Genomic DNA, 22,880 nt, shown 5'->3' on the forward strand with positions numbered 1-22,880 from the left:
AGAACTGAAGGAGATAGAGACACAAAAAACCCTCCAAAAAATCAATGAATCCAGGAGTTGGTTTTTTGAAAAGATCAACAAAATTGACAGACTGCTAGCAAGAATAATAAAGAAGAAAAGAGAGAAGAATCAAATAGACGCAATAAAAAATGATAAAGGGGATATCACCACCGACCCCACAGAAATACAATCTACCATCAGAGAATACTATAAACACATCTATGCAAATAAAACAGAAAAACTAATATTTTTTTTAAAAATGAAGAACATTGACAAAACATTAGCTGGACTACCTAAGAAAATAGAGAAAAGACTCAAATAAATAAAATAAAAAATAAGTGGACATAGCAAGTGGTAATGCAGAAGTATAAAAATTGTAAGAGACTAATATAAACAATTATATGCCAACAGATTGGATAACCTATAAGAAATAAACAATTTCCTAGAAACATAGAACCTACACCACAAAAACTACAAAGGCTGCATCATTAATAAACTGAAAGTCTGAACACGCCAATCATGAATAAAAAGAGTAAGTAAGTAATCAAGTCTCCCAAAAAAAGAAGCCCAGGACCTGATGGCTTCACTAGTGAATTTTACCAATGATTTAAAGAAAAATCAATGGCAATCTTCAAACTCTTCAGAAAAGTCAAAGAGGAGGAAAAAATTTCAGACCCATTCTACAATTCCAGAATTACCCCGATATCAAAGCCAGATAAAAAAATAAAATTATAGGTAAATATCTGAGATTAACATAAATATAAAAATCTTCAATATAACACCAGAAAACCTCATTCAACAGCATGTTAAAAGGATAATACAAAACAATTAATTGAGAATTTTCCCTGGGATGAATAGATGTTTTAATACAACAATGTGCTGCATATGATATTTTGGTCAATAATAACCATATTTACAATGTTGATCGCATAATATTATAATGCCAGTAATATTTCTATGTTTATATATGTTTGGATAAACACATACTTACCATTGTGTTAAAATTGCCTACAATTTTCAGTACAGTAACATGCTGTCCATGTTAGTATTCTAGGAACTATAGACTATACTATATAACCAAGGTTTGTAGTAGGCTATACCATCTATGCTTCTATAAGTACACTCTATATTGTTCACACAATAACAAAATTGTCTAACAATGCATTTCTACAAGTGTATCACAATGGTTAAGGGACACAAGTCTGTATATGAAAATCAATAAACATGATACACCACATTACCAGAATGAAGGATAAAAATCACAGTATCATTTCATTAGATGTAAAGAAAAATACACTTGACAAGATTCAACATTATTTTTTATGATAAAAGCTCTCAACAAATTAAGTACAGAAGAAATCTACCTCAACACAATCAAGGTCATATATCACAAGCCCACAGCTATCATCAAACTTAATGGTGAAAAGCTGAGAGCTTTTCCTCATAAGGAATAAGACAAAGGTGTTCACTATGGCTATTTCTATTGAACATGTTACTGGAAGTCCTAGAGCAATGAGGCAATAAATAAATAAATAAATAAATAGCATGCAAATTGGAAAGGAAAACATGAAATTGTCTGTTTGCAAATGACATGCTCTCATACATAAAAATCCTAATATTTCACATAAAATGTTAGAAATAAATCAGAAAATAATCTAATTTACAACAGCATTAAAACGATTAAAATACTCAGGTGTAAGTTCAACCAAGAGGAGAAAGTCTGTACACTAATAATTATAAAACATTGATAAAAAAATAAAATAAGCAGAAAAGAATGGAGAGACATTCCATGTTCACAGATTGGAAAAATTAATATTGTTAATATCTTCATATGAACCAACCAGACCTACACTCAATGCAATTCCTATCAAAATTCAAATGACACTTTCTTACATAAATAGAAAAGATAATCCTAAAATTTGTATGGAGCTACAAAAAGCCATGAATAGCCTAAGCAATCTTTATCAAAATAATAATAATAATAATATGGAAGCATCACACTTCCTAATTTAAAATTACATTACAAAGCTATAGTAATCAAAACAGTATGGTACTGGCATAAAAACAGACACATTGCCTGATTGAATAGAATAGAAAGCAAATAAAACTAAACCCATGCATATAAAGTCAAAAAACTTTTGACAAAAGTAACAAGAATACAGAGTGAAGAAAGAACAATCTCTTCAGTAAGTTATTTTATGAAATCTGGATATCCATTTGCAAAAGAATGAAATTAACCCCTTATCTTAAACCATACACAAAAATCATCTCAAAATGGATTGAAGATTTAAACATAAGACTCGCCAGTTCTCAGACCAGGAAATTAGCATCTTTCTGATTCGAGTTGGGAGCAGCTTCTCCAATGTGAACCCCTTCCAGGCTTCCCATTAGATGACTGACTAGAGATGTCAAATGCCAGTTCTTCTTATAAAAGAGATCAAAGTTATGGGTGAGCAGTCACCCCGAGTGGAAAGCTGAGGGAAGAGTGCCAAAAACTCTCAGAGAGCTATATAATAAGTTGGGGTACAGAAAAGAAAGGCAGCAAAAATCTGGCAGAGATTGGCCCCCAAAAAACTTGGAGTTCCATGGACAGGTTAGGTAGGGTATTTCTTTGCTTCCCTCACCCCTGCAAAAGACTGCTGACCAACAAATTGTTGGAAAGTTCCTCTGCCCTCATGAGCCTGAGTAACACTCTCAATGGTTATTTGGGAACTTCCTGGGGGCAGAACACTGGTTGGTGAGCTCCTGCAGTTGTACTCACATGATTCTTCAACCCAAATTCAGGTGGAAGGTGTCATAAAGGTTTTGCACCCAGTATAAGCCACCATCCTGCCCATGGAATCTCAGCTCTTATTTCACTGCATCAACAGATATCCTGCAAACATATCCCAGAATCTGCTTTGACTTCAACAAATAAGAGGATCATTAGATCTCTAGGGAACTGCAGGATCCCTAGAGATCTAGCCTTTGGCATGAGCCACCATTATGGGAATGGTAAACAGAGTCCTCCAAAGCACCCCTTGCGACAAAGGAAACACAGGTACAATGCTGATCTCCAATGCAGGAGAGAGTATGGTTCTGTCTCAGTGGATGCACTAGTGACTGGCAACAAATGTAGAGAGGAGATTACCTCCTGCTACCCCATCTATTGCCACAGACGCAGCCAAGGATTTTCCCACTGGGGGCTGGTACAAGTGCACTTTGTGGTAGCTTTTCTAGCACTTTTAATAGCGGCTCCATCCACACTGAATGTGTGCCCACCTCCTGAGCTCAAACAATGACTGGGGTTCATCTTCCTCTCTCTACACAGAGTGGTAGCATCCCTGCCACAGAGTGCAGAGCAGCCACAGAGCTGTATGTTTTGGGCTGCAGGAAGATGTCTGCCCAAAGGCAATTTTGGCAGAAGCTGGCAGATGGGCGTTTCCTGCAGGCCTCAGTCACATTGTGGACTAGAGATAAAGGACAGCATCTATCTGAACTGAAGGTTATGATCCCTGTGTCAGGGGCATTATAGGGAAGCAGACTATGTTCCTCCCTGTCCAGGACAAGTTGCTGGTGCAGACCCCACCCCTACGTTCTCAGCATATCAAACCAAACACTCCCTCCACCACTCCCATCAGGGTGGATGTTTCCATACTTCATTAGAGTACCCCAGGGTAAGCTGTGTCTTAGACATCCCCTACTCTACTGTAGACCAAACTTGCCACCAAATAAAAATCTGCTGACACAGCATAGTGCGAAGGTGCAAGATAAGCTTTCTGAGAGCTCTGCACTCCCAGCTCACAGAAGATAGTGTGCCAGATCATATGGCCAATGCATCACTACAATAAGCAGCATTTGAGAAAGCCACAACACAAAAATTATATATAGCCAAATAACTCATACAGAGCCCTGTGGGCACCTTGAAAGCACCCAGAGATGGAGCCAAAAGATTATACAGGACATCCATTACAATCATACCACTGAGGAATTTTTATCTATACAATCCCAATTTCAAAACTAAGAAGTGACAGCTTCTTCAAATGAGAAGGAACCAGTGCAAGAACTCTGGCAGTGCAATAAGGGAGTTTTGACATCCCTGAAGGACATCAATATCTCCATAGTAATGGATCCTAACCAAAATGAACATTTTGAAATTACAGATAAAGAATTGAAAATATAGATTGTAAGGTAGTTCAATTAGATTCAAAAGAATGTTGAAAACCAACATAAATACATTTTAAAAATTCAGGATAGGAAAGATGAGACAAATGTATTGAAAAAACAGATCTTCTGAATATTAAAAAGTCACTAAATGAATTACAAAATACAGTTGAAAACTTTAACAACATAGTAGATGAGGTAGAAGAAAGAATTTCAGAACTTGAAGACTGTTCTTTTAAATTAACACAGAGAAAAAATTTAAAAAAATTTAAAAATGGGGCAACCCCCTTTGGGTCCCCTCCCATTTTATGGGAGCTCTGTTTTCACTCTATTAAATCTTGCAACTGCACACTCTTCTGGTCCGTGTTTGTTATGGCTGGAGTTGAGCTTTCGTTCACCATCTACCCCTGCTGTTTGCCACCATCACAGACCCGCCACTGATTTCCACCCCTCTGGAGCTGGCAGGGTGTCTGCTGTGCTCCTGATCCAGAGAGGTGCCCATTGCCACTCCCGATTGGGCTAAAGGCTCACCATTGTTCCTGCATGGCTAAGTGCCTGGGTTTGTCCTAATCAAGCTGAACACTAGTTGCAGGGTTCCACGGTTCTCTTCCATGACCCACAGCTTCTATTAGAGATATAACACTCACTGCATGGTGCAAGATTCCATTCCTTGGAATCCATGAGGCCAAGAATCCCAGGTGAGAGAACATGAGGCTTTCCACAATCTTGGAAGCGGCCCACCACCATCTTGGGAGTTCTAGGAGCAAGGAGCCCCCCGGTAACATTTGGCGACCATGAAGGGACCTCCAAAGTGGTGAGTAATATTGGACCACTTTCACTTGCTATTCTGTCCTATCCTTCCTTATAACTGGAGGAAAATGCCAGGCACCTGTCAGCCAGTTAAAAATGATTAGCGTGGCTGCTGGGCTTAAGGCTCAAGTGTGAGGCTGTCTGGGAGAGGGCTTTCTAACAACCCCCAATCCTTCTGGGTTGGGAGTGTTGGTCTGCCTGGAACCAGCTTCTGCTATCAATTTTCCTGGGGAAGCTGAGGGCTGACTAGAGGCAGAAAGCCAATCATCCCGAACTCCCAGCATTAGCCAGTTGAGATCATGGCACAGTCAGAAGTCTCTACTCAACAGTCGCCCATTAGTGCGCCCCTACCTTTCCTTCTGACCCAAACCTCCTGGGTCCTGACCATGACTTTCTTGAAAGAGAAGCCCCAAATTCTCCTTACCTCTGAATCTACTTCCTCCAATCCCTGCCTCCTAGATACTAATGCTTCAGACTTTCACTTCCTCTCCCAAGTATTAGAGAAGGTTGTATCTCCAAAGGGATCTAAGGAAGCTCTACGATCTCCAAAGGGATCTAAGGAAGCTCTACGCTGCATCCTTAGGCCCCTAGGCTATGAACCCAGGGAGTCTTGTCCCTGGTGTCCCTCCCAATTTAGGCATACAATTTAGCTCTTGACATGAGCAGTTGTGTGGGACCTGTTCTCCACCACCCTTGCCAGGGCCTTAGAACTGATAACCCAGTATTTTAACAACTGGAACTGGGTCTACAACAACATAATAGATCAGGATGAAAGCAAATTGAGTAAATAAAAGGGAGGCACATATTCCTATAGTGGCAAATGGGGGCAAGAAGTGAACGTCCTTCCACTGTGTTTCCAAAATCCATCTACAAAGAGAAAGGAGAAAGAAAGAGAAAGACAGAAGTAGTAAAGAACAAAACAGTGTACCCTATTTCTTTAAAAGCCAGGGTGAATTTAAAACCTATAATTGATAACTGAAGGTTTTCTCCATGACCCTATAACTTTGTTGTCAGTGTAAACAAGGGCATAGCCCAAAAGCACTGAGGCCACTGACAACCAGTAACCTTCCTATAAAAAAATCTTTAACGCAGGAACCTGCTGATGGCCCAAATGAATTCAATCTGTAGCAGCAACTGTTTTGCTAACAGAAGAAAGTAGAAAGTTAGCCTTTAGAGGAAACCTCATTGTGAGCACACCTCACTGGTTCAGAACTATCCTAAGTCAAAAAAGCAAAAAGGTAGCTTACTAACTAAAAAAATCTTAAAGTATGGGGCTATTCTGTTAGAGAAAGATAATTTAACATTAACCACTGAAAATTCCCTTAACCCAGCAGGTTTCCTAACAGGTGATTTAAATCTTAATTACCATACAAAGGTCTGACCAGACCTAGCAGGAACTCCCTTCAGGACAGGACAATAGATGGCTCCTCCGAGGTGGTTGAGAAAAAAACACAATGGGTATTCAATAATTGGGAGGCATTGAGGAAGCATACTTCTCTGTCACCTGACTCCACTGAAGTCCAACTAATATTAAAGGATAAGTTTACCACTAAGTCAGCTGCAGACATTAGAAAAAAACCTTAAAAAGTCTGCCTTAGGCCTGGAGAAAAGCTTAGAAACTCGATTGAACTTGGCAACTTCAGCTTTTTATAATAGAAATCAGGAGAAGCAGCCGGAATGGGACAAATGAAATAAGAAAAAGGCCACCGCTTTAGTCATGGCCCTCAGGCAAGTGGAATTTGGAGGCTCTGGAACACGGAAAGTCTGGGCAAATCGAATGCCTAATAGAGCTTGTTTCCAGTGTGGTCTACAAGGACACTTTAAAAAAGATTGTCCAAGTAGAAATAAGCCACCCCCTTGTCCATGCCCCTTATGTCAAGGGAATCACTGGAAGGCCCACTGCCCCAGGGGACGAAGGTCCTCTGAGTCAGAAACCACTAAGCAGATGATCCAGCAGCAGGACTGAAGGTACCCAGGGCAAGCACCAGCCCATGCCATCACCCTCACACAGCCCCGGGTATGCTTGACCATTGAGGACCAGGAGGTTAACTGTCTCCTGGACATTGGCACAGCCTTCTCAGTCTTACTCTCCTGTCCTGGACAACTGTCCTCCAGATCTGTCACTATCTGAGGGGTCCTAGGACAGCCAGTCACTAGATACTTCTCCCAGCCACTAAGTTGTGATTGGGGAACTTTACCCTTTTCACACACTTTTCTAATTATGCCTGAAAGCCCCACTCCCTTGTTAGGGAGAGACATTCTAGCAAAAGCAGGGGTCATTATACACCTGAACATAGGAGAAGGAACACCCGTTTGTTGTCCCCTGCTTGAGGAAGAAATTAATCCTGAAGTCTGGGCAACAGAAGGACACTATGAACGAGCAAAGAATGCCCGTCTTGTTCAAGTTAAACTAAAGGATTCCACCTCCTTTTCCTACCAAAGGCAGTACCCCCTTAGACCCGAGGCCCAACAAGGACTCCAAAAGATTGTTAAGGACCTAAAAGCCCAAGGTCTAGTAAAACCATGCAGTAGTACCTGCAATACTCCAATTTTAGGAGTACAGAAACCCAACAGACAGTGGAGGTTAGGGCAAGATCTCAGGATTATCAATGAGGCCGTTGTCACTCTATATCCAGCTGTACCTAACCCTTATGCTCTGCTTTCCCAAATACCAGAGGAAGCAGAGTGGTTTACAGTCCTGGACCTTAAGGATGCCTCTTTCTGCATCCCTGTATATCCTGACTCTCAATTCTTGTTTGCCTTTGAAGATCCTTCAAACCCAACGTCTCAACTCACCTGGACTGTTTTACCCCAAGGGTTCAGAGATAGACCCCATCTATGTGGCTAGGCATTAACTCAAGACTTGAGCCAGTTCTCATACCTGGAAATTCTTGTCATTCGGTATGTGGATGATTTACTTTTAGCCACCCATTCAGAAACCTTGTGCCATCAAGCCACCCAAGCACTCTATACACACACACACACACACACACACACACATATATATATAATTTATTTATTATTATCTTTTTTTGAGACAGAATCTCACTCTGTCACCCAGGCTGGAGTGCAGGGGTGTGATCTCAGCTCACTGCAGGCTCCGCCTCCTGGGTTCATGCCATTCTCCTGCCTCAGTCTCCCAAGTGGCTGGGACTGCAGGCACCCGCCAGCAGACCCGGTTAATTTTTTTGTATTTTTGGTAGAGACAAGGTTTTGCTGTGTTGACCAGGATGGTCTTAATCTCCTGACCTTGTGATCTGCCTGCCTTGTTCCTCCCAGGTTACTGGGATTGCAGGCGTGAGCCACTGCACCCAGCCCCACCCAAGTGCTCTTAAATTCCCTCACCACCTGTGGCTACAAGGTTTCCAAACCAAAGGCTCAGCTCTTCTCACAGCAGGTTAAATACTTAGGGCTAAAATTATCCATAGGCACCAGGGCCCTCAGTGACAAATGTATCCAGCCTGTACTGGCTTATCCTCATCCCAAAACCCTAAAGCAACTAAGAGGGTTCCTTGGTATAACTGGCGTCTGCCAAATATGGATTCCCAGTACAGAAAATAGCCAGGCCATTATATACACGAATCAAGAAAACTCTGAAAGCCAATACCATTTAGTAAGATGGACAACTGAAGCAGAAGCAGTTTTCCAGGCCCTAAAGAAGGCCCTAACCCAAGCCCCAGTGTTACGCTTGCCAACAGGGCAAGATTTTTCTTTATATGTAACAGAAAAAACAAGAATGGCTCTAGGAGTCCTTACACAGGTCCGAGGGACTAGTTTGTAACCCGTGGCATACCTGAGCAAGAAAATTGATGTAGTGGCAAAGGATTGGCCTCATTATTTATGGGTAGTGGCAGTAGTAGCAGTCTTAGTATCTGAAGCAGTTAAAATGACACAGGGAAGAGATCTTACTGTATGGACATCTTGTGATGTGAATGGCATACTCATTGCTAGAAGGACCAGTGCTGTGACTGTGCACTTGTACAATTCTTAATCGAGTCGCATTTCTTCCAGACAATGAAGAAAAAACAGAACATAACTATCAACAAGTAATTGCTCAAACCTATGCCGCTCGAGGGGACCTTCTAGAGGTTCCCTTGACTGATCCCAACCTCAACTTGTACACTGATGGAAGTTTCTTTGTAGAAAAAGGACTTCAAAAGTCAGATTATGCAGTGGCCAGTGATAATGGAATACTTGAAAATAATCCCCTCACTCCAGGAACTAGCGCTCAGCTGGCAGAACTAATAGCCCTCACTCGGGCACTAAAATTAGGAGAAGGAAAAAGGGTAAATATATATACAGACTCTAAGTATGCTTACCTAGTCCTCCATGCCCGCGCAGCAATATGGAGGGAAAGGGAATTCCTAACTTCGGAGGGAACACCTATCAAACATCAGGAAGCCATTAGGAGATTATTATTGGCTGCACAGAAATCTAAAGTGGTGGTAGTCTTACACTGCTGGGGTCATCAGAAAGGAAAGGAAAGGGAAATAGAAGGGAAACGCCAAGCGGATATTGAAGCCAAAAGAGCCGCAAGGCAGGACCCTCCATAAGAAATGCTTATAGAAGGACCCCTAGTATGTGGTAATCCCCTCTGGGAAACTAAGCCCCAGTACTCAGCAGGAGAAATAGAATGGGGAACCTCACAAGGACATAGTTTCTTCCCCTCAGGATGACTAGCCACCGAAGTAGGGAAAATATTTTTGCCTGCAGCTAACCCATGGAAATTACTTAAAACGCTTCACCAAACCTTTCACTTAAGCATTGATAGCACCCATCAGATGGCCAAATTATTATTTACTGGACCAGGCCTTTTCAAAATTATCAAGCAGATAGTCGGGGCCTGTGAAGTGTGTCAAAGAAATAATCCTCTGCACTGCAGGCCATACAAATCCCCTGCACTGCAGGCCATACATTTCAATCCCTTTATCTTTAACCTCCTTGTTGTCTCTTCCAGAATCAAAGCTATAAAACTACAAATCATTCTTCAAATGGAGCCCCAGATGCAGTCCATGACTAAGATCTACCGTGGATTCCTGGACCAGTCTGCTAGCCCATGCTCTGAGGTTGATAACATCCAAAGCACCCCCCAAGAAAATCTCAACTGCACAACCCCTACTACACCCCAATTCAGCAGGAGGCAGTTAGAGCGATCGTCAGCCAACCTCCCCAACAGCACTTGGGTTTTCCTGTTGAGGGAGGGGGTACTGAGAGACAGGACTAGCTGAATTTCCTAGGCCGATTAAGAATTCCTAAGCCTAGCTGGGAAGGTGACCACATCCACCTTTAAACACGGGGCTTGCAACTTAGTTCACACCTGACCAGTCACGTAGTAAAGAGAGCTCACTAAAATGCTAATTGGGCTAAAACAGGAGGTAAAGAAATAGCCAATTATTTATTGCCTGAAAGTACAAGGGGAGGGACAATGATCGGGATATGAAACCCAGACATTCGAGCCAGCAATGGCAACCACTTTTGGGTCCCCTCCCGTTTTATGGGAGCTCTGTTTTCACTCTATTAAATCTTGCAACTGCAAAAAATAATAATAATAATAATACATTTAAAAATGAACAACATCTTCAAGAAATATAAGATTATGTAAAGCAACCAGATTCACAATGCATGGCCATTCCTGAGGGAGAAGAAGAAAAAGTAAGAAGTTTGGAAAACATATTTGATGGAATAATTCAGGAAACATTTCCTGATCTTGTTAGAGTTATAGATATCCAGATACCAGAAATTCTGAGAACACCTGTGAGATACTACAGAAGATTAATATCATCAAGGCATATAATTATCTGATTATCCAAGTTCAATGTGAAAAAACAAATCTTAAAAGCAGCTACACTGATGGGCATTTGGGTTGGTTCTGTCTTTGCTATTGTGAATAGTGCCGCAATAAACATACGTGTGCATGTGTCTTTATAGCAGCATGATTTATAATTATTTGGGTATATACCCAGTAATGGGATGGCTGGGTCAAATGGTATTTCTAGTTCTAGATCCTTTTGATAGCCTGGATTAAGAAAATGTAGCACATATACACCATGGAATACTATGCAGCCATAAAAACAGATGAGCTCATGTCCTTTGTAGGGACATGGATGAAGTTGGAAACCATCATTCTCGGCAATCTATCACAAGGACAGGAAACCAAACACCGTATGCTCTCACTCACAGGTGGGAATTGAACAATGAGAACACTTGGACACAGGAAGGGGAACATCACACACCGGGGACTGTCGTGGGGTGGGGGAAGAGGGGAGGGATAGCATTAGGAGATATACATAATGTAAATGACAAGTTAATGGGTGCAACACCCCAACATGGCACACGTATATGTACGTAACAAACTTGCACGCTGTGCACATGTACCCTAGAACTTAAACTATAATAATAAAAACAAAGAAAAAAAAAAGCAGCTACAGAGAATCATCAAATCACCTATGATTGAAATCCCACTGGTCTAACAGTGGACTTCTCAGCAGAAACTTAACAAGCCAGTAGAGATTGAGAGCCTGTTTTCAGCCTCTGTGAGGAAAAAGAAAAAGAAAAAATCTCGGTAAAGAATTTTATATCCCACCAATTAAGCTTTATAAATGAAAAAGAAGTAAAGTATTTCCCATATAAGCAAATGGTAAGGGAATTCATCACCATTGAACTAGCCCTACAAGAAATGCTCAAAGGAGTACTAAATATGGAAACAAAAAACTGACACTGACATCATAAAAGCACATGTCACATGTGCACATGAGCAAAACTTACAGATCTTATATGGCAATTACATGACTGAGACTACAAAGCACATAGTTAACATCAATGTGACAGAAACAGAACCTCATATATCAGTACTAACATTGAATGTAAATGGCCTAAATACTTCACTTAAAAGATACAGGCTGGCATATTCGATGGAAAAGCAAGACACAACTAACTGCTGCCTAAGACACCCACCTACTGGCTACAGACAAAAAGCAAAATGGGGAAGAAGATGTATCACACACGGAACAGAAAATTGAGCTATTCTTTAAATGAACAGAAGTAAACAAAAAACAAAGAAGGGCATTATATAATGAGAAATGTAACTATCCTAAATATATATGCACGCTACACTGGAAGACCAAATTCATACAAAAAAAAATATGACTACACCTAAGAAAATAGAAAGCAATATGAAAATAGTGGGAAACACAAATAACTCACTGACAATACTAGACAGATCACGAAGGCAGGAAATCAATAAACTCTGGACTTAACTTGAACCCAGATCAAATGAACCACATAGATATTTACATAACATTTGACAATGTTATATAAATGACAGAATACACATTTTTCTTATCTCCATATAGAACATTCTCCCAAATTAACCACATGCTTGGCCATATAGCAAGGCTCAATACACTTGAAAAAATAATAATTATATCAAGTACCTAATTGGACCATAGTGGGATAAATGTAGAAATCGATATGGGGAACTCTCAAAACAACACAAATACATGGGAACGAAACAACTTGCTCCTGAATGACTTTTGGGTAAACAATGAAATTAAGGCAGAAATAAAATAATATTTTTGAAACAAATAAAAATAGAGACATAACATACCAAAACTCCTGGGATGCAACAATAGCAGTATTAAGAGGAAAAATCATGGCATTAAATGCCTTCATCAAAAAGAGAGAAAAATCTCAAACCTACAACCTAATGTTTCACTTCAAGGAACTAGAATAACAAGAAAAAAAAAAACTAAACCTAAAGCTAGCAGAATAAAAGAAATAAACACCAGAGCAGCACTAAATGAAATTAAGATTAAAATAATTATACTATCACTAAAATGAAAAGTTTGTTCTTTGGAAGGATAGACAAAATTGATAGACTACCAGCTAGATTAACTGAGAAGACAGCTGACTCAAATAAACACAATCAGAAATGATAGAGTTGACGTTACAATCAATATCACAAACACAAAAAATCATCAGAGACTATAATGAACACAACCTAGAAAACATGGATACTTCCTGGAAACATACAGCCTCCCAAGACTGAACCAGAAAGAAATGGAAAGCCTAAACAGACCAATAACAAGTAATGAATTTGAATCCGTAATATAAAATATCCAACAAAAATGGTCCAGGACCAAATTGATTCACAGCTGGATTTTACCAGACATACAAAGAAGAACTTGTTCCAATCTTGCTTAAACTATGCCAAAAAAATCAAGGAAGAACTATTCTTCTCTAACTCATTCTATGAAAGCAGTATCACCTGATACAAATATTACACAAGGAAATAATTTTTTTAAAAAACCCTACAAGCTAATATACCTGGTGCATATTGCTGCATAAATCCACAATAAAATACTAGCAAATTAAAACAAACAGTACATCAAGCCATGTGGGTTTGATCCAAGAGATTCAAGGATGGCTCAACATATGCAAATCAATAATGTAATTAACCATATAAACAGAATTAAAAACAAACACTATATGATCATCTCAATTGATGAAGAAAAACGACTTGATAAAATCCAACATTTCTTCACAACCAACTGGGCATTGAAAATACATACCTCAAATTAATAAAAGCCATCTATGACAAATCCATAGCCAACATCATACTGAATGAGGATAAGGTTAAAGCATTCCTCCTAAGAACTGAACAGGATATTGGTGGTGTCCATCATGGGCAAGTTAATAAAGGCCATGGCGCCAGCAGAAATCCTGAACGGGAAGGAGGTCTCCGCGCAAATAAGGGCAAGACTGAAGAATCAAGTCATTCAGTTGAAGGAGCAAGTACCTGGTTTCACACCAGACCTGGCAATATTACAGGTTGGCAACAGAGATGATTCCAATCTTTACATAATGTGAAGCTGAAGGCTGCTGAAGAGATTGGGATGAAAGCCACCGACATTAAGTTACCAAGAACAACCACAGAATCTGAGATGATCAAGTATATTATATCTTTGAATGAAGACTACTATACACAGGTTCATAGTGCAGTTACCTCTAGATTCAGAGAATTCCATTACACTGAAAAGACTGATCAATGCTATTGCACCTGAAATGGATGTGGATGGATTGACTAGCATCAGTGCTGGGAAACTTGCTAGAGGTGACCTAAATGACTGTTTCATTCCTTGTATGCCTAAAGGATGCTTGGAACTCATCAAAGAGGCAGGGGTGCAGATTGCCAGAAGGCATGCTGTGGTGATTGGGCACAGTAAAATAGTCGGGGCCCCGATGAATGACTTGCTTCTGTGGAACAATGCCACAGTGACCACCTGCCGCCCCAAGACTGCCAATCTGGATGAGGAAGTAATTAAGGTGACATACTGGTGGTTGCAACTGGTTGGCCTGAAATGGTTAAAGGAGAATGGATCAAACCTGGGGCAATAGTCATCCACTGTAGAATCAACTATGTCCCACATGATAAAAAAAAAAAAAAAATGGGAGAAAAGTTGTGGTTGATGTGGCATACGACGGAGCCTGTTCCTGGTAGCTTCAGGCCCATGATGGTTGCAATGCTCATACAGAGCACAGTAGAGAGTACCAAGTGTTTCCTGGAGAAATTTAAGCCAGGAAAGTGGATGAATCAGTATAACAACCTTAACTTCAAGACACCTGTTCCAAGTGATATTGATATATCACGATCTTGTAAACTGAAGCCCATTGGTAAGCTGGCTCGAGAAATTGGTCTGCTGTCTGAAGAGGTAGAATTATATGGTGAAACAAAGGCCAAAGTTCTGCTGTCAGCACTAGAACACCTGAAGCACCAGCCTGATGGGAAATACCGGGTGGTGACTGGAATAACCCCAACACTCCGGGAGAAGGGAAAAGCACGACTACAATCGGGCTGGTGCAAGCCCTTTTTGCCCATATCTACCAGAACATTTTTGTGTGTGCGACAGCCTTCTCAGGGCCCCATCTTTGGAATAAAAGGTGGTGCCGCAGGAGGTGGCTACTCCCAGATCATTCCTATGGAAGAGTTTAATCTCCACCTCACAGGTGACATCCATGCCATCACTGTAGCTAATAACCTCATTGCTGCGGCCATTGATGCTCAGATATTTCATGAACTGCCCCAGACAGACAAGGCTCTCTTTAATCGTTTGGTGCTATCAGTAAATGGAGTGAGAAAGTTCTCTGATACCCACATCCGAAGGTTAAATAGACTAGGCATTGAAAAGACTGACCCTAACACACTGACAGATGAAGAGATAAACAGATTTGTAAGATTGGACATTGATCCAGAAATCAAAACTTGGCAAAGAGTGTTGGATACCAATGATAGATTCCTGAGGAAGATCATGATTGGACAGGCTCCAACAAAGAAAGGTCACATAAGGACGGCCCAGTTTGATATCTCTGTGGCCAGTGAAATTATGGCTGTCCTGGCTCTCACCACTTCTCTAGAAGATATGAGAGAGAGACTGGGCAAAATGGTGGTGGCATCCAGTAAGAAAGGAGAGCCCATCCGCGCTGAAGATCTGGGGGTGGGTGGTGCATTGATAGTGCTTATGAAGGACGCAATCAAGCCCAATCTCATGCAGACATTGGAGGGCACTCCAGTGCCGTTTGTCCATGCCGGCCCATTTGCCAACATCGCACATGGCAATTCCCCGATCATTGCAGACCGATCGCACTCAAGCTTGTTGGCCCAGAAGGGTTTGCAGTGACGGAAGTGGGATTTGGAGCAGACATTGGAATGGAAAAATTTTTTAACATCAAATCCCAGTATTCCGGCCTCCACCCTCACGTGGTGGTGCTTGTTGACACTGTCAGTGCTCTCAAGATGCAGGGGGCGGCCCTGTGGTCACTGCTGAAATGCCTCTTCCCAAGGCTTACATAGAGGAGAACCTAGAGCTGGTTGAAAAAGGCTTCAGTAACTTGAAGAAACAAATTGAAAATGGCAGAATGTTTGGAATTCCAGTAGTAGTGGCCGTGAATGCATTCAAGATGGATACAGAGACTGAGCTAGACCTCCTCAGCCACCTTTCCAGAGAACATGGGGCTTTTGATGCCGTGAAGTGCACTCACTGGGCAGAAGGGGGCAAAGGTGCCTTAGCCCTGGCTCAGGCCATCTAGCGAGCAGCACAAGCACCCAGCAGTTTCCAACTCCTTTATGACCTCAAACTCCCAGTTGAGGATAAAATCAGAATCACTGCACAGAAGATCGATGGAGTAGACGACATTGAATTACTCCCCAAAGCTCAACACAAAGCTGAAGTCTACACAAAGCAGGGGTTTGGGAATCTCCCCATCTGCATAGCCAAAACACATTTGTCCTTGTCTCACAACCCAGAGCAAAAAGGTATTCCTACAGGATTTGTTCTGCCCATTTGCGACATCAATGCCAGCATCGGGGCTGGTTTTCTGTACCCTTTAGTAGAAACAGTGAGCACAATGGACTCCCCACCCGGCCCTGTTTTTATTGTACTGATTTGGACCCTGAAACAGAACAGGTGAATGGATTATTCTAAACCGATCATCATCCATCTTCAAGAAGCTACTTTGAAAGTTTGGCCAGTGTCTATTCAGGCCCACTGGGAATTAGGAAGTATAAGGGAGCCAAGAGTCAGTCCCTGCCCAGAAGATATGAAACTAATAGTAGGAGGTTCCCCAGATGTCATTTTCAGCCTTAATTCTCATCATGTACAAATAACATAAATCATGCACATATCTATTTACTTTAGTGATGTTCCACAGAATAAAAGGAAATAGTTTTGCCAAAAAAATAAATAAATAAAGGACTGAACAAAGACAAAGATCTCCACTCTGACCAGTCCTATTCAACATATTACTGGCAGTTTTACCCAGAGGAAAGGGATCCAAATTTAAAAAGAAGGAGTCATGTTATCTCTGCTTGCTGATGACATATCTAGAAAACCTAGACGTTACATAAAATTCATATACTTGATAAACAATTTTAGTAAAGTTTCAGGATATCGAATCAATGTAAATAAAGTCAATAGCATTTCGATACACCAATAACATTAAAGCTAAGAAACAAATAAATATTCCATCCCATTTACACTAGCCATTTACAAAAATAAAATACTAGGAATATGTTTAACCAAGGAGGTTAAAGATAACTATAAGGAGAAATACAAAACACTGATAGAATAAATCATAGATGACAGAAACAGAAAAAGATCTTATGCTCATGGACTGGAAGTATCACTAGTTAAAATGACCATATTACCAAGAGCAATCTAAAGACTAAACATAATTCCTATCATTACAAACATAATTTTTCACAGGGTTAGAAAAAAATTCCAGAATACATATATAACAAAAAAAGAGCCTGAAGAGCCAAATAAATTTTGCATAAAAAGCAAAAAGTAAGAGACTCACATTATCTGACTTCAAAATATACTAAAAAGCTATAGTAACGAAAACAGTATGGTAATGGTTAAAAAAAATGGAGACATGGAATGGAACCAAACAGAGAACCAAGAAATAAAGCCACATACCTGTAAAAAACTGAACTCTGACAAAGTTGACAAAAATAAACAGTGAAGAAAGGACATGAAATATTGCTTTATTGAGTAGCAATAAAGAGTTCTGGCAAAATTGGCTAGCCATATTCAGAATAATGAAACTGGACCCCTCTCTCTCACCATATACAAAAATGATCTCAAGTTTTATTTATGACTTAAATGTAAGACCTCAAACAAGAAAAATCCTAACAAAAACTATACAAAAAACTCTTCTGACATTGAGGGAAAGAATTTATGACTAAGACTTCAAAAGCAAATGCAAAAAAAACAAAAGTACACAAATGGAACATAAACTAAAAAGCTTCTGTACAGCAAAGGAAATAATCAACAGAGCAAAAAGACAAACTACAGATGAGAAGGAAATATTTGCAAATTATGCCTCTGAAAATGGTCTAATATCCACAGTCTACAAGAAAAAAAAAAAAAAAAAACAACTAATCAACAAGAAAAAAAAATTAAAAAGTGAGCAAAAAACATGAACAGACATTTCTTAAAAGACATGCAATTGGCTACAAAAAAACTTATGAAAAGGTGCTCAACATCACTAGTCATCAGAGAAATTTAAATTAAAACCACAATGAGATACCATCTTACACCAGTCGGAATGGCTATTTTTTAAGGTAAAAAATAACACTTGTTGGTGAGAATGCAGAGAAAAAAGAATGCTTACACACTGTTGGCATATTGTAAAGTAGTAAAATTTCTATGGAAAACAGTATGGAGGTTTCGCAAAGAACCAAAATAAAACTATCATTCAGCATAGTATTTCCACCCCTGACTAATCAAAAGAAAAGAAATCATTATATCAAAAAGACAACTAAACTTGTGTGTTGTGTTTATTGCAACACTATTTACAATAGCAGTCATCAAATAAACCTAAATTTTTATCAATGGTTGACTGGATAAAGAAATGTGATATATAAACACCACAGAATACTATACAGTCATAAAAAATGAAAGCATGACATTTGCAGCCACGTGAATTTAGCTTGAGGTCATTATCCTAAGTTAAATAACTCAGAAACAGAAAGTCTGTTTCTCACTTATAAGTGGAAACTAAACAATGGAAACACATGGACAAGTAGGCAGAAATAATTGACACTGGCAACTCAAAACTATAGAAGGGTGGGAGGTAGATGAGGGCTGAAAAATTACCTATGGGATAAAATGTTCACTGTTTGCATAATGGGTACACTAGAAGCCCAAACTTCACCATTACACAATATATCCATTTAACAACATGCACAAGTACCCTTTCAATCTAAAATAATAAAAAATAAAGTACAATAAATGTAAGACTTGACTGTGAAATTCCTAGAGGAAAATAGAGAGAAAAAGCTCTGTAACATTAGTCTTGGCAATGAGTTTTTGCATATATGTCTGAAAGCACAGGCTAACAAAGCAAAAATAAACAAATTGGTTTATAGCAAACTAAAAAGCATTTTCACACAAAGAAAAGAATATAAAATAAAAAAGCAACCTACTGAATGGGATAAAATATTTATAAAACATATATTTGACATAGGATTGATGTTTAAAATATACAAGGAATTCATAGAACTCATCAGAAACAAATAACTCAATTGAAAACTTGGCAAACAACCTGAATAGACATTTCTTCAAAAGAGACATACAACTGGCCTCTAGGTATATGAAAAAAAAATCAACAATGCTAATCATCAGGTGAATGCATATCAAAGCCAAGATGAGATGTCACCTCCCACCCAATAGCATAGCTATTATTTTTTTTAAAGGTAAGTGTTGGTGAGGACAGGGAGAAAAGGGAACCTTTGTACACTGTGGTAGAAATGTAAATTTGTACAGCCATTCAAAACATTAAAAATAGAAGTACCATATGACCCAGCAGTGCTACTTCTAGTAATATATAAGTAATTCAAATCAGTATCTCTAAGAAGTATCTGCAATCCCATGTTCTCTGCGGCATTATTTATAATTGCTAAGATATGAAAACATCCTAAGTGTGCATTGATGGATAGATAAAGAAAATGTTTTATATACATGACCTGCTGGTATAAAGACACATGCACATGTATGTTTATTGCGGCACTATTCACAATAGCAAAGACTTGGAATCAACCCAAATGTCCATCAGTGACAGACTGGATTAAGAAAATGTGGCACATATACACCATGGAATACTATGCAGCCATAAAAAAGGATGAATTTGTGTCCTTTGTAGGGACATGGATGCAGCTGGAAACCATCATTCTCAGCAAACTATCGCAAGAACAGAAAACCAAACACCGCATGTTCTCACTCATAGGTGGGAACTGAAAAATGAGATCACTTGGACTCGGGAAGGGGAACATCATACACCGGGGCCTATCATGGGGAGGGGGGAGGTTGCATTGGGAGTTATACCTGATGTAAATGATGAGTTGATGGGTGCTGACGAGTTGATGGTTGCAGCACACCAATATGGCACAAGTATACATATGTAACGAACCTGCACGTTATGCACATGTACCCTAGAACTTAAAGTATAATAATAATAATAATAAAAATCCATAAAATATCAAAAAAGAAAGAAATATTATTCAGCCTTAAAAATGTAGAAAATTTTGCAATTTTCAACAATATAGATGGACCTGAAGGGCATTATGTTAAGCGAAATAAACCAGATACAGAAAAACAAATGTTTTATAATATCATTTATTTATGTAATCTAAAAAAGTCAAATTCTTAGAAGTACAGAGTAGGACGGTAGTTGCCAGGAATTGGGGTGGTGTGAGGGGATGAAATAAAGCTATGTTGGTCAGAGGGTACAAACTTTCATTTACATTTGTCATTATATATTATATATGTGTGTGTATATATATATATGTGTGTGTGTGTGTGTGTAAGGGTACTAATATTAGGGTACTCCAGAGAAGCAGAAGAAATTCCTTCTCCTTTTCTGAAGTACCATAATAAAGCCACTTTGGAAGACAATCTCAAGGTTTCTAGCAAAGCAAAGTATATTATGTTCCTTGGTGCTACCTAATTGAATAGAAAACTTATGTCTATGGAAAAGGTGCACATAAATGATTATAACAGTTTTTGTTCAAAGATTACAATATTTTGAAACAACCAAGATGTCCTTTAGTAGGTAAATGGGTAAAAAATGGTGGTACATCCTTACAATGAAATATTATTCAGAGATAAAAAGAAATTAGTTATCAAGCCACAAAAAGACATGGAGGAAACTTAAATGCATATTTCAATGTGAAAGAAGCAAGTATAAAAAGTTTACATAATTTAGATTCTAAATATATGATATTAGGTGAAAGGCAAAAGCATAAATATAGTAAAAAATCTGTGGTTTCCAGTAGGAGTGGGGAGAATGTATGAATAAATAAGTGGTGCACAGAAGTTTTTTGAGTGGTAAAAAAAAATCTGTATGATATTGTAATGATAGTTACATGCCATTATGCATTTGTCAAATGCTGTAAAACTGTACTATATAAACACTAATGTAAACTGTGGACTTTAGTCAATAATATATCAATACTGTTTCATCAGTCATGAAATATGTACACTACTAGTGAAAGAAAGAGGGGCTACCCATGGACTCTCTGTACTATCTGCTCAATCTTTTGGTAAATATATAACTGTTCTAAAAATAAAATCTGCTAATAAAAAAATTCAACAGCACACAAGGCCTTGGTATCTTTTTCTACAAAATAGGTAAAAGTAAGGTGTTGCTAGGAAATATAGAAATGATAAAAAGACCTGGATTATAAAATATCCTCAACAAAGTGTGATGCCATAACTCCTTTCCTTTTAGTCTGATTTAGAAACAATTACAGACCAACATCAGTTAACAACTATTGAGTTTCTGCTACAAAATCAAAAAAGCTCGCTCTTTATATTGAACCTGAAACTGGACAAAGTTCAAATTGCTATATAAAGTTACTAACTTTAGAGAAATATTTAAATATATTATGCCATATTAAAATTCTGGAATACTAAATCCTTAATATTTTTATTCTCCTGAATCAAAATTTTCGTTTCTTCTTGGCTATTTATTCTGATGGGAGAAGCTTAACATCATTTTCTCAACTTCCATAATAAAAATTGCTAATTTGATTTTAGTTGCTATAAAATATAGCCATCCTGTCCTAAAACATGGTGTTTTTCTGACAATAGCTTGGGAATGGTGGAGGTGGCACACATACTTACCCCACCTCCAATGATGTAACAATGTCTTTCTCTATTTATCTCCTCCCTCCTCAGATACACACATCACTCATTCTCATGTTCCTCCACTTCCTCCTTTTCAGAAAATATACAGAAACAAAGAGACATAAACTAATTTATTCAATGACAGATTACAGAACAGCAGGCCTGTTGGTGTTTCAGAAATGCCTTTATCGCTGTGATGGAATTTTGTAGTGTGACTAGGAACATTATAAAAAGGAATGATAATTGTAATCCCAGTGACACGGATTATATAGGCTATGGGATCTATCCACCAACAACTCAAGCTATAAAACTAAGTTTGTCTTTTTATTCAAAACTCATTTAAGGACTCCTAGTAAAGTTCCGTAATTTTTCTCTGGTAGGTTGTACATCCTTATTTTTAGAGTCTGTAGGCATTTTGTAGGATTTTCTATTTGCCTTCTCTGTTTTCCTCATTCTACTTTTTATCTGGTTATTGCTGATAGATATGTTAGCTATGGTTTTTGATATTTTCATTGTACATCCTAATTTAGGTTGAACTCATTTATTCTATGAGTTTTTAAACAGCACTCTTTGCATTTAACAAGAATATACTCACATCTTATTCTATAAATAATTATTGATTTGTCTTTTTTCATAGTCACACCTCTTATTTCTAATTTCTCTTTGGCATACTTTCTATAAATAATAATGGTGATGGTTAGCATGCTTACCTTATTTTATATTTTAAAGAGATTGCCCTGGATTTCATGTAGATAATATAAAAAAGAACATAGTATGGCAAAAATTAATTTTTAATCAGAAATAGACATCTGAATTTTATAAAATGGTTTCTGGAAAAATATTGAGGTTATAAAATTTATCTTATTGAATCAACTGGTAAAGCATACAACAGTATTATAGATCCTTGTATTCCATACACCAACCTTCACTAGAGCCTGTTCTAAAATTATCCAATATGAAATGAAACTCCTAAATGAATTCACATGTATTTCAATCTGTCTCTTTTTTTAGCAGGCGACTATTTTAAAGTATTATTTCAAGCTAAACTATTCTATGATAGCTCTCCCTGCTACTTGATGCCAACAGGTGATGAAGTCTGCAACATTGTCACTTCTGAGACTGCAGAGAAAGTTTCAGTAACAGTGACACTCTTGGTTAGTATCACAAGTGAAAACCCCATTTAGGAAAATTGGCTTTTCATATGCATGAATTTCAGGTCAGCAAAAATATCATTTTAATATT

General features: G+C 38.6%; 1 protein-coding gene and 1 pseudogene across 2 annotated transcripts in view; one reads left to right on the forward strand and one right to left on the reverse strand.

Moving 5' to 3' along the window:
• Positions 1 to 22,880, reverse strand: part of FAAH2 (fatty acid amide hydrolase 2) — a gene marked incomplete at its 5' end in the record, with an annotated part of 178,555 nt that overhangs the window by 86,904 nt on the left and 68,771 nt on the right. The window lies entirely within an intron of this gene.
• On the forward strand, positions 13,657 to 16,585 carry LOC105534799 (annotated as a pseudogene). Its single transcript, XR_001005331.1, has one exon. The product of XR_001005331.1 is annotated as a C-1-tetrahydrofolate synthase, cytoplasmic-like (transcript).

The sequence above is a fragment of the Mandrillus leucophaeus genome, unplaced genomic scaffold (assembly GCF_000951045.1).
Source record: "Mandrillus leucophaeus isolate KB7577 unplaced genomic scaffold, Mleu.le_1.0 Scaffold1390, whole genome shotgun sequence".
NCBI classification, from domain to species: domain Eukaryota; kingdom Metazoa; phylum Chordata; class Mammalia; order Primates; family Cercopithecidae; genus Mandrillus; species Mandrillus leucophaeus.